This window comes from Emydura macquarii, unplaced genomic scaffold (genome assembly GCF_026122565.2).
Source record: "Emydura macquarii macquarii isolate MOO-44397 ecotype Brisbane River unplaced genomic scaffold, CSIRO-AGI_Emac_v2 contig_75, whole genome shotgun sequence".
NCBI lineage: Eukaryota > Metazoa > Chordata > Testudines > Chelidae > Emydura > Emydura macquarii.
Window position 1 is genome coordinate 6,182,614 of NW_027130212.1, and position 10,908 is coordinate 6,193,521.

Below are 10,908 nucleotides of genomic sequence, written 5' to 3' on the forward strand. Positions count from 1 at the left end.
AGAGAGGCAGTCTCCTCCCAAATATCCCCACTCTCCCCTGTCTCTCACCAGCGTGTGGTAAGTTTCAATGCCTAGTTTTAGGGCCTGATCCTGCCCCACTGAAGTCTAGCAAAGTTTTGGCATAATTGTAGTAGGCACAGGATCAAGCCTTTAAAGATGATGGTGGCTGGTGCTCTATAAAAACCTTAGTTAGCTTGATACAGCAGGCCTGATTCTCCTCACACTTACAGTGGTTTGATGTGATGTTATTCCTGACTTACATCAGTCTAAGTGAGAAGAATCCGGCCTAATATCTCCAAAAAGTTGTGGATGGCTGATTTAGAGCTAAGGTACACCAGTACATCGGTATCTCTGCAAGGCGGTGTGCACAGAGTGCAAGAGGAGAGAATGTGCACAGCCCTGACTCTGGAGACCTCTACCGTAGCAGCCAGAACCAGTCCTTCCTAATAAGGTGCTACCTAACCAATCTGATGAAAGACAGGGAGGTTTTGGTCAATGGCCATAAAGAATTTGTATGTCCTGTCTGAACTGTGTGGCCTGATTCTCCAGCCCCTGCTCCAAGGAGTAAAGGGGGAGGAAATAAGACTCCAGCTTTCCTGATAAAGTTTGGTTGATCTATTGTGCTGTCTCACCAATCACATCAGCAAGGAAAACACAACAGAGGCTGGCACTGGAGCTTGTTCTAAAACACAATAGAAACAGAGTTATCCCCCCTCTAGAAAGAGATGGCCAATGTTTGTTTTCACAGCTATGTTACAGGTCAAACATATAAATATAAGAATTAAATTCCTCTCTTTTTAACATAGCATTTATCTTCACAAGCTGGATGATGTCATAAAATGAGTGGTGTATTGACAAGTCAGCCATTAACAAGTGAAGATTAATGTGTTAGTCTAAAACTAGGCTATCACATGTGCTGTTTATACCAAAGAAGTATTAAAAATGGAAAAAATGGGCTGCCAGCCAAAGCACGGATGCCATGCAGAATATTGAAATAAATAGCTGATGCTGCACAAAGTGCTGAAAGATATGTTTATTCCAGCACTGCATCAGCACATGTTTATTGCAGTGCTTTGGAACTGTTCAGTCAGAATAACAAAACATCAATTGATAGGGGGAAATTCTTCCTATCCTGACCATCCCAACCCTTTGCTGCTAAAAATACAACATATTTGTATACCATATTGAGTAATATGCTAACTCCTGAAGACATCTGAGCAAAACTCACTCCCAAAACAGTCTGCACAACCTTGTGCCAGGAACTATTACTAAAATTAATAAATGTAAGTAATGAATCAGCATTAAAAACTTACTTTATATTTTTACAACACCTTCCCCACAGGGATCTCAACAGCCATTTCAAGTATCCTAAATTTGTAAATTTTTGAAGGGTTAGATTTATTTGTGTACAAAGCAGACAAAATTATCAGATTGACCCTTACATTGATACTGCTTTGGGGAACTGCCACGTTGTTTACACATACATTGTTAAACGCCTGTGGTTGGTGTATATAATATTCACTTTTCCCAGCACTAAAATTCAGCCACTTTTGGCAGCCACAGGTATTTAACAATGTACAATAACAAGACACACATTTAAGAACAGGAGGTGAAGACATAAGAGAATCCATTTATAGCTGCTTTGGGCATGGGGTCAGACTGCATGCAATTACCTGAGCTGGAATTTGCTAAGGACACTGCAATCAAATGCCCTTGTGGTGTGAAAATTGCCACAGCACAAGTGGTCAGGACCTCATGCCTGATCTGAAATAGGAAGAGAATAACGCCTACAATCATTTTAAAAATGTGCAGGTGAGGGGGAGAGGATGTGTATATTTTAATGACCTCTATCCACTCCTTTGAGAAGGTTCCATGCGCCTCTTTTTCTTTATGGACAAAAGGCCTCGGAGTGTTGAGGAAGCAATGCACTTATCTCAGGAGCCTACAAAGTAATGCTCCACATTGCTCTTGCACGTCTAATCCTTTGTGGCGGCTGGGTGGGTTGTCATGATAGAAGTTGGCTGAAGGTGGTGAGGGAAAGCTTGGGGAGGGGGATCACATTCCTATTGGTGTGGTATTACCGTAATCACACTTTCTTAATGAAAATGATGTGCTAGGGTCACTGAAAATCAGGTTAACCATATGTCAAGTGCCGAGTTTAAGGATTAGAAATCTATTAGAGAATAGATTTTAGAATTCCATTGAAGAAAGTAATGAAGTACATTTCCATAGACAGAAAGTAATCTCAGTTAAGCAACTACTGCAATCAGCTTGACAGTACATTGAAGAGAAGAAATACAAGTCCTGAAAAAACATTGAAGAGGCACATGGAGGTGAAGTTGTATTATTTGTTGATTGCACTGTAGATTTCTTCAGCAGGAATTCTGCAGGTGAAGTGCATGCAAAATTGGACCCAGTAAAAGCAACTGCGGCGGGGGGGGGAAAGAACTATTTAGCAGGAGGAATGTTGTTGGTGTAGTTGTGTCCATTTTTCCATCTCCAAAAGCAAATAAATTATAGTAAGTTCATGTATGTTCAAAGAGTCACCAGTAGACTAATAATATTTAGGAAAAAAAGCCTGTCTAGAATAGACAGCAAGAAGCTTGCAGAATGGATGTGGTTAGATTTTTAAATCTCCAAAATCTAAAAGGGAAAGAGAGGGATGCCATAACGTCTTTCCTAGATAAAACTTGATGATGTCTTTCCCCAGTTACAAAATGAGCTGTTAACAAACTAATCACTCTGGCTGGTTTTCCCGGTTCACTTGGAAGTGACACTTGTGCTCTTGGTTAAAATGAATAAAGATGTTTTTCAAAACCAAAGAGCGGGATTATAACATCAGTATGCAAACCGTGTGTTGCTTCAATATCATTACTAGGGTGTCCTGGATTCCAGACATGATGCATCTATAGGAATTTATTGTCTGTGCGTAGCATGTATATTGGGATTGAATTAACTGTTGGCATTAGCAGGTGTTAAACCAGTGGTGAATATTTGCCCCCTCTTTCTCTAGGTCATGGCAAGGCAATAAAATCAGTGACCCAATAGTGTATGGTATCTTCATCTCTTCATATGTGCCTTCAGATAAAAAGCAAACCATTGCTGGGCTTTGTCTAGTTCCCACAATCCAAAGCCCTTACACAATTTATAATGTGCAGAGGGAATGTGGTGAAATGGAGGTAGAATAGGCAGTTGCCTAGCAAAATAAAATATTTAAGGCCAGATCTGGATATCCTTATTTATGCGGACCAGCATTTTACTCCACACACAGTCCCATTATCTTCAGTGGGACTAACCATGGAGTAATAGATGCTATGCAGAGAGAGAGAGGTAGGATAGCAGAATCTGGCCCTGAGTGACTGTCAGCTGGCAGTTAGTTGGTAGACTATAGAGCTGTTATTCTGGGACACACATTTCTCTGTTCCATCCCAAGTGTGATTAGGCAAATCTTCCCACCACAGTTTTGTCAACAAAAGGCAACTTTTGTTGTTAAAACAATGGAGATATACACACTGCAATGCTCCTCCTGCCCATTTAACTCTCCTGCTACACCAAGAACCTGTGGATGACTAGTCAGGAGGACTCCAGGAGCTGTCTCTCAGTGCCCATCATGAGTCAGTTTGAACTCTGCTGCCTTGCAGAGTCAACCCCTCTCTCTTTGAGGATATGGAAGCTCACATGGTGGACAAGCAAACATGCTCCGACCTGGAGTAAACAAGAGCTGTTGGGTCTGTGGGAGAGGGTGCTGCACAGGGGAGGAACTTTGATGCCTAAGAACAGACTGGCATGGTGGAGAAGGGACATAAAAGGGACATGCAGCAGTGCTGTGCAAAGATCATACGGTGGCATGATCCGCCAAGACCTGTGGATACTTCAGGAGGAGGAATGCTTTTGGTGGACTCTGGAGAGATCATGATGAGCCAGTTCTAGTCATTTGGCTCTGCCATGTCTGATGGAAGAAAGGGGAGCTCGGGTAAGTACTCATTTCGGTGGGTGAGGTAATATCTTTTATTGGGCCAATTCTTGTTGGTGAAAGAGAAAAGCTTTTGAGCTAAAACAGAGCTCTTCTTCAGGTTTGGGAAAGGTACTCGGAATGTCACAGCTACAACACAAGGTGGAACAGATAAGAGTTAACATGTTTGAAGAGACTATTTAAGGTGAAGTGGGCAGCTAACACCTCTACAGTCATAGGACAAAGGAGGGTTAGTGGGTTATAGTGTCTTTAGTAAATCCATGATTTTTTGTGTCTAGCATAGTTATGAATTTAAGCTCCCAGGCTCATCTTTTGAAGGTATTGTGCAGGTTTCCTTTGAGAAGGAGGACCATTAATTCAGACATAGAGTGATCAATTTGTTGAAAGCATTGGCCCACAAGTTTTTGTCTTTTGTCATTTTTCTGTATGAGTTTGAGAGTGTAGTGTGAACATCTCGTTTCACTCAAAGTTGTTGTGGCGCCATAAAGTGCACTGGATGGGGTACACCACATATTGTGATAGGCCTATGTGGGACCCATGGATCTTGAAAGGTGGATTGTGGGATGTATCTTGAATAGATAATAGAGAGAAACTATTGGCTGAGAGGACTTCATGTTTCCTAGTTTATTTATGGAAGTAAAATAAAGGTCCCTACAATTAGCACTCCTTGACTGATTTTCTTTGGATTAAATCAGATTAACACACTCCGTACTGTTGGATTGCAGCCACAAATCTGGACTCTTTCATTTCTTCTTATCTAACCAAAATATGTATAGCTTTCTCTTGAGCTGATTGGATGTCTTTCCTTCATTTGCTGCCTGCAACTGTGTACATTGGCTGGCAGGGAAGGGGTTAAAGGAAGGACCAAAATCGCTTGTCCTAAGTGCAGCTGTGGGGAATTAATTCCCTTCTATACACTGTAAGAGAAGTGCTGAAGGGAGATGTGAGTTGAGATTAGCAATGAATGTTAAACAGGAAGGATCTCTGAGAAAAGAAGGATCTCTACTGAGAAGTGAACTTCAAGGAGAGGGGTTTCCTCTTTCTTTCTTGAGGTTGGCTTCAGTGAGATGCATTTTCAATTTTTACTATGGACTTCACATAGGGAAGTCTGGTCTCTAGGTAGACAGGGCTTCATATTAATTTTTCTGCTTTATCAGAAAGCACTCCAACAAGGGACTGCATGTGTGAGCAACTGTTCAGAGCAAGAAAGGATTCTGCACATAGTTTGTTCCATATTTCTAGCAGTTTATTGGTAAACTGACTGAAAGCTACGTCCATCGTGTCCTACAAGGGCTGAAACCACAAACCCATTACTGATACTGGGTTTTGTGAGTTTACTCCTCAGACAGCATGTTCATATGAGCCCCATCAAATCTGAATTGATTTTGGATAAACTCCCTCCTTATCTATCTATCTCTCATTCTGTTTAGCTAGTTGCAATCTCAAACAACTTGTCAGTCGGAATAATCTGTTCCCATCTCTCAAGTGACTTGCACGTACCAAAGAGAGAGCTCTCTTAGGCTCCTTAACTTGAGCTAGAAAGGGCAAATCTGATCAACCTTTCATCAGAACTGTAATTCACAAAACCCTAAATCATTTTGGTTGTTCTCTGTGACCTTTGTTTAATCTTCCATGTTTCCCCTATTGTATGGTGACCAGCACTGCCTTCAATAGGTTCAATGTTCTTTCATTAGTGCAGTCAGTATTTTGCTGTCTTAGGTAAAGTAGAAAACGTGTGTGTGTGTGTGTGTGTGTGTGTGTGTGTGTGTGTGTGTGTTTATATTGGGGGCGGGGGCAGGGAGGAGATTAGTGTATTGAAGATGGATAAGGGATGTGAGTATGAAGGCTTGACAAAAGAAAGTTTGCTATTTTCAGATGTAGCTTCTTGTTACCAAGACGACGTCTGGAGCTGAGCATCATTTGGAAACTGTACAGGGTTTCCTACATTAATTTCTATGATATCATGTATTACCTCTAATACCCCAGAGCTAGGTCTTCATTTCCAATGATCAGTGGCTTCAGACAATACCTAATCCGATAGTACAGTAATTGTGATCAAGGCATAAGTTCATTATATACTAGATTTGGCGCAACAAACTCATTTCACCTATGACCTAAACTGAATATGAACCCCCTGCCCCCCACCTCTTAAATGAAATTCCGTTGTATAAATCCATTGCCCAAAGATTTACAATATACATTTTCAGTGCTTTAGTTGGAGTTTTAGACTTGAAACTATGGAATTAGTTAGTTGGAGAGCTGGTCAAAATCTCTTTGGAATAGTGTTCCACAGAAAAATGCATTTTTGTCAATGCAGGACCTTGTTGATTTCAACAAAGTTTTTAATGGAAAAAAGTTGGAAACAACATGTTTTGAATTTTATACTTTATTAAAATATTAAATTTAATATTTTCATTTATTTAATATATTATTTTAAAGGTTGAAACAAAATTATTTGAAACAAAGTCAAACCAAACATTTTGATGGTCTTGAATAAAAAATTTTTAGTATTTATTTCACAGGAAATTTCAAAATTTTTCATTGTGATTCTGAACTTTTTTTCCTCCCAAAAGGTTGATATTTCTGATAGAATGGAAATTCCAGTTCCCAATCAACTCTAGATACTTGCTTAGCTTCCTACGTGTAATGCTGAAAATTAACAGCTTATCGTTAGATGTTGGTTAATGTATTTTAGGAAAGAGATACCTTTTTGTTTCAGTAAGTGGGGAGCCCATATGAAAGTGAAGCAACTGGTTGCAATCTTTTCAAACCTCCATCCCCACATGCTCATGTCGAAGTCAAATATTATAGTCAGGCCTGGAAATGTCTGCTGCATATTTTCAATTAAAAACTTTTAAGGCCCAGGATTTGCTTCTTGCTTTCATTAGAAATAAAACACATGCTACCTTTATGTGTTGAGTGAACAAAACAATAAAGGCCTCTCAAATGCATTTCCTTAATGTACAATAAATTTACTGCTTTAATAGAGAGATCCATTGATCATGTATTTGCTTTATGGAGTTTCACTGCATATTTAAAATTGACATATTTGAGCACTTCACATTTATATGTTCATTGAGTCTATTCACTTAATAGGGCAAATAATCATTATATTTCACTGGGATGCTGGGTTTTAATTCATTTAACATTTTAATCTTTCATCAGTTTTTCATTTTAGAGGATTTCACTACATATACAGGATTTGTATAAATCTGTGTGCAGTAAATTTATTCTTTTAACAGTTTTATTCTTTCATCAGAAATTCATTTAAATGGATTCCACTATATATCACATCCACTTCCAGGGCGGCTTTAGGTCAGGCTGTAATTGATGCAAAAGCAATGAGGTATTAAAAGAGATAGGAAATATCTGAAATTGGAGAGAGTTCCAAAAGTGTGTGATTGTAAGGGCATGACATTCTTCGAGATAGGAGAGGAAGGAGAACTAATACACCATTTTGAATCAAAGCCTAGCATGTTTGATCATTTCAGTTCTTACTAAGTCAGGGTCTACCCTGACAGGGCTGGTGCCTTTAAGGCAAAATGAAAGGAACACCATCAACTTAAAATAACATATGCCCTTCTGAAATGCTGTTATAAGTAGCTCCTAAAATGACTAGCACAGAAGGATTAAGAACAAAATATTTACTTCTATATTTTCAGTTTGTGTACCGTGTGCATGTGACAGCACTTTGGGTACAGTCAGCTTCACTATTTTATTGATGGTAGGTTGCATCACAGTGACACACTGATCTGGGTTGGTCCTCTCATGCCTGCTCTTCTGTAAACTCTGCAAAAGGACATTTACCACTAAAAGCAGCAGGAAAAAAAAAAAGGCAGCTGAAGAGGCCACAGATGAGTATGTACACAGAGCAAGGAGAGGAGGGAGAAGTGGGTCTGAGAATGTTGGCTGACGTTCTCCGCAAGTTTTCCCAAAACACAGGAATGAAGCAGAGAAGCCCTTATAGAAATGTGTGTTCTGACTTTTTTTTAATACCTTAAATACTATTTAAAGGATGCTGCATCAGAAAACTGTTTAATAGTCAATTGAAAGAAAGTCAAATTAAGTGTCCCTTCAACTGTGTCAAAATTGAGGCCTTCATGAGTGCCGTTAAACCTTGGATATTTTTTGTTCTCTCGTTTTAATATTTAGTGGACTATCTATTTTATGATCTATTTATTTTTAAAAGTGTACCATGCTGGAACCTTGACAGTCAAAATTGGGACAAAGTAACATTTTTATAGCTGGGTTAACAATCCCTGCCACTAGAGGTTTAGAATATAAATGGTGATTCAATTTCAACTATATATTTTGGTGAGCAATACCGCCATAATAAGGATAGGTAGTCAGATTCACAAAAAGATAGATTGATGGGGAACGGGGGGGGGGGGGGGGGCTGTTGGTTGTATTTTAACTGAAAATAAAAATGGTTCTCTTTTCTTTTTTAAAATGTATCAAATATTTCTAGTTATTACCAAATTCTATGTATTAAAAATCAACATTCAGTTTTAATGTGAAATCACACCAGTTATGTACAATTTCAAGTGACTGCATGCAGTTTGGGCAATGATCTGTGTATTGATAGCACATGCTTTGAAGGCCAGAGCCATGGGTGCTGTCAGAAAGATCATGTCTAAGGAGTAAAGGTAAAATAGATATGTTGAGTTAGACCATGGACTTCTTTTTAATACCTGAATGAACCTATTTGAAAATCGGAAATGAAGCCTACTTTGTCTTGCTCCATTTAATACCTCTTCATCACCCTCTTTCCCTTCCTACTCACTTACAGCAGTTCTCAGGTGTGTTTGCCTTCTTGACACATTTTCACATTGACCCTGTTCTCTTGTGATAACCATCCACATCTTTATTCGCTGTTTCTGCAATCATATTTTAGTAGCTTTCGCTAACTTCCTCAGCTCTGAAAGACCCTTTCTTTCACATTCTGTTTAATTTCTCCTTTCTCTCTACAAGGTCTCTTTTCTGCTCTGGACTCCATCTTTACTCACTCACTCGCACGTTTGTGTGTGTATGTCCTATGAGGTACTGTAGACACTCAGTCCCCTGGCACGCTCCTCACAGATATCCAGACAAGAATGAATGCTTCTCTAGACCATGTTAACTGAGACTGGGGTCCCCTGCATATCCCCAGGCTCAGCCAGTCTGAAGCTCCAACCACCTGCCTCCTCTATTGTACGGGGAGGTTTTTAAAAGACCTGTAAAAGAGCCAAGGACCCCATGATAGTATATCGTACTTGTTGCTAACAGCAGCCAAAATTGATAGGCCTTTCAGCAGGCTTGGGCAGCCTTGGCATGACTAAGCCAGGAGGAGAGGGGAGCCCCTTTATCAACCTTTGCCTGACCCTGCTCTCCCTCCCTGATGCTCTGGTGGACGTGCTGGGATCTGTGTTTCAGGAAAAGACCAATAAACTTATTTATGCATGCCCTGTGGGAGATGTTTGTCCCAGCCTCAAGATATGCAAATTCTGTCAGAACATACCTTGCTAATTAAGTACCCTGGTAACCTTAGGTCTAGCTTTTGAAACTTTTTTTTTCTTGTTCCTTGACGTGTAATTGTCTACTAACAAGGATAAATAGTGGTGCGGGGGAGAGTGTGTTTTTTTTAATCCTGCAATGACAGCTGGAAGATCTGGCCAATCGGAAAGCCGTCACCATTCCCATTGGAAAGCTGCCCCAGACTTTGGTAATTATTAAGGGTTAAGGATTGGGGTGTTTTACTGACCTGTTGCGGACATATGTAAGTGCTTAAGCCTAAGTAAAAGTATACCTTCAAAGTAAGAGTGCGCTCGTATGGTGCTTGAGCCTAAGTAAAGCATAGCTTTATAGTAAGAGCACTGTTGTGTTCTACTGTTTCTACCAGTCCATCTATTGGCTGGACGGACATGTTTCCATTTGACTTATTTCCTGATGCCACCTCGCACAAAGTAAAGTTTCCATGAGCTTTGGGTTGGCAGAACCCCGGGTAACACTATGGCTTCCCTAAATTGCACTTGCAGCATCCAAAAGAAGCTCCATGAAGCGTTTCCTGAGGCCTCTGTCACCTTCCTGCAGGAGAGTACAATGTGGCTCTGAAGGAGACAGAGTGAAAACATAGAGACTATTGTCCTTCAGGCTCTGAAATAACTGTCTGGGAAGTAGAGACAGTTAGTTAGTTATAACAAATTAGCCAGCAAGTAAAATAAAATAGCTATTTTAAAGTCTTGTGGAATCATGTAACGATCTGATTGGTGAAGAGACCTTGTAGTTCTAATTTGTGCATTCATTAGGAAATGATGATGGTCAAGTTTTTTATTTTAAAAAAGCCTGTTGCCTTAGACAACTAAGTAATATTTGCACAGTAATATAGTTCTTCCTACCTAGAATAAAGAAGTTTAGGTAATACTACAAATGCAGGAGTAACCTTATCTATTTATCTAAGCCAAACTGGAAAGTTTTTAACAGCACTCACTGTATATGGACTGAAAGCCTTTTAATGGCAATCAAATTGTAGCTTTCATCCAAGCCAGTTCAGAAAAAGATTTAGACACATAGCTAAGAATTACTGTACCCTAGTGAAATTATTATATTTGTTTAAGCCGTGACCACTGTCAGCCAGATTCTGCCATGCTCATTAATGTTGAGTAGTACCCTACTTCATAAGTAACTTCTCAGCATAGGGTGGGGGGTACAACTGGGCCTTTGATCAGCAAAAGCAACACTTTGTATCTTTCTGAAATTCATTTACTTTTATTGTACATTTTATTTTGTATTCCTATGCAAAACGTGTTTGATAATGTGCAGGAAGTAGTGAGGGTTACTCTCTTGACTGACAACTATGGAACATATTTTCCTGGACAAAATTAGCACATGAACTGTGCTATGTAGGATCTTCTGAAGTAGCAATGGTTCTGCTTTCTTGTGTAGCATTTCCATACTTT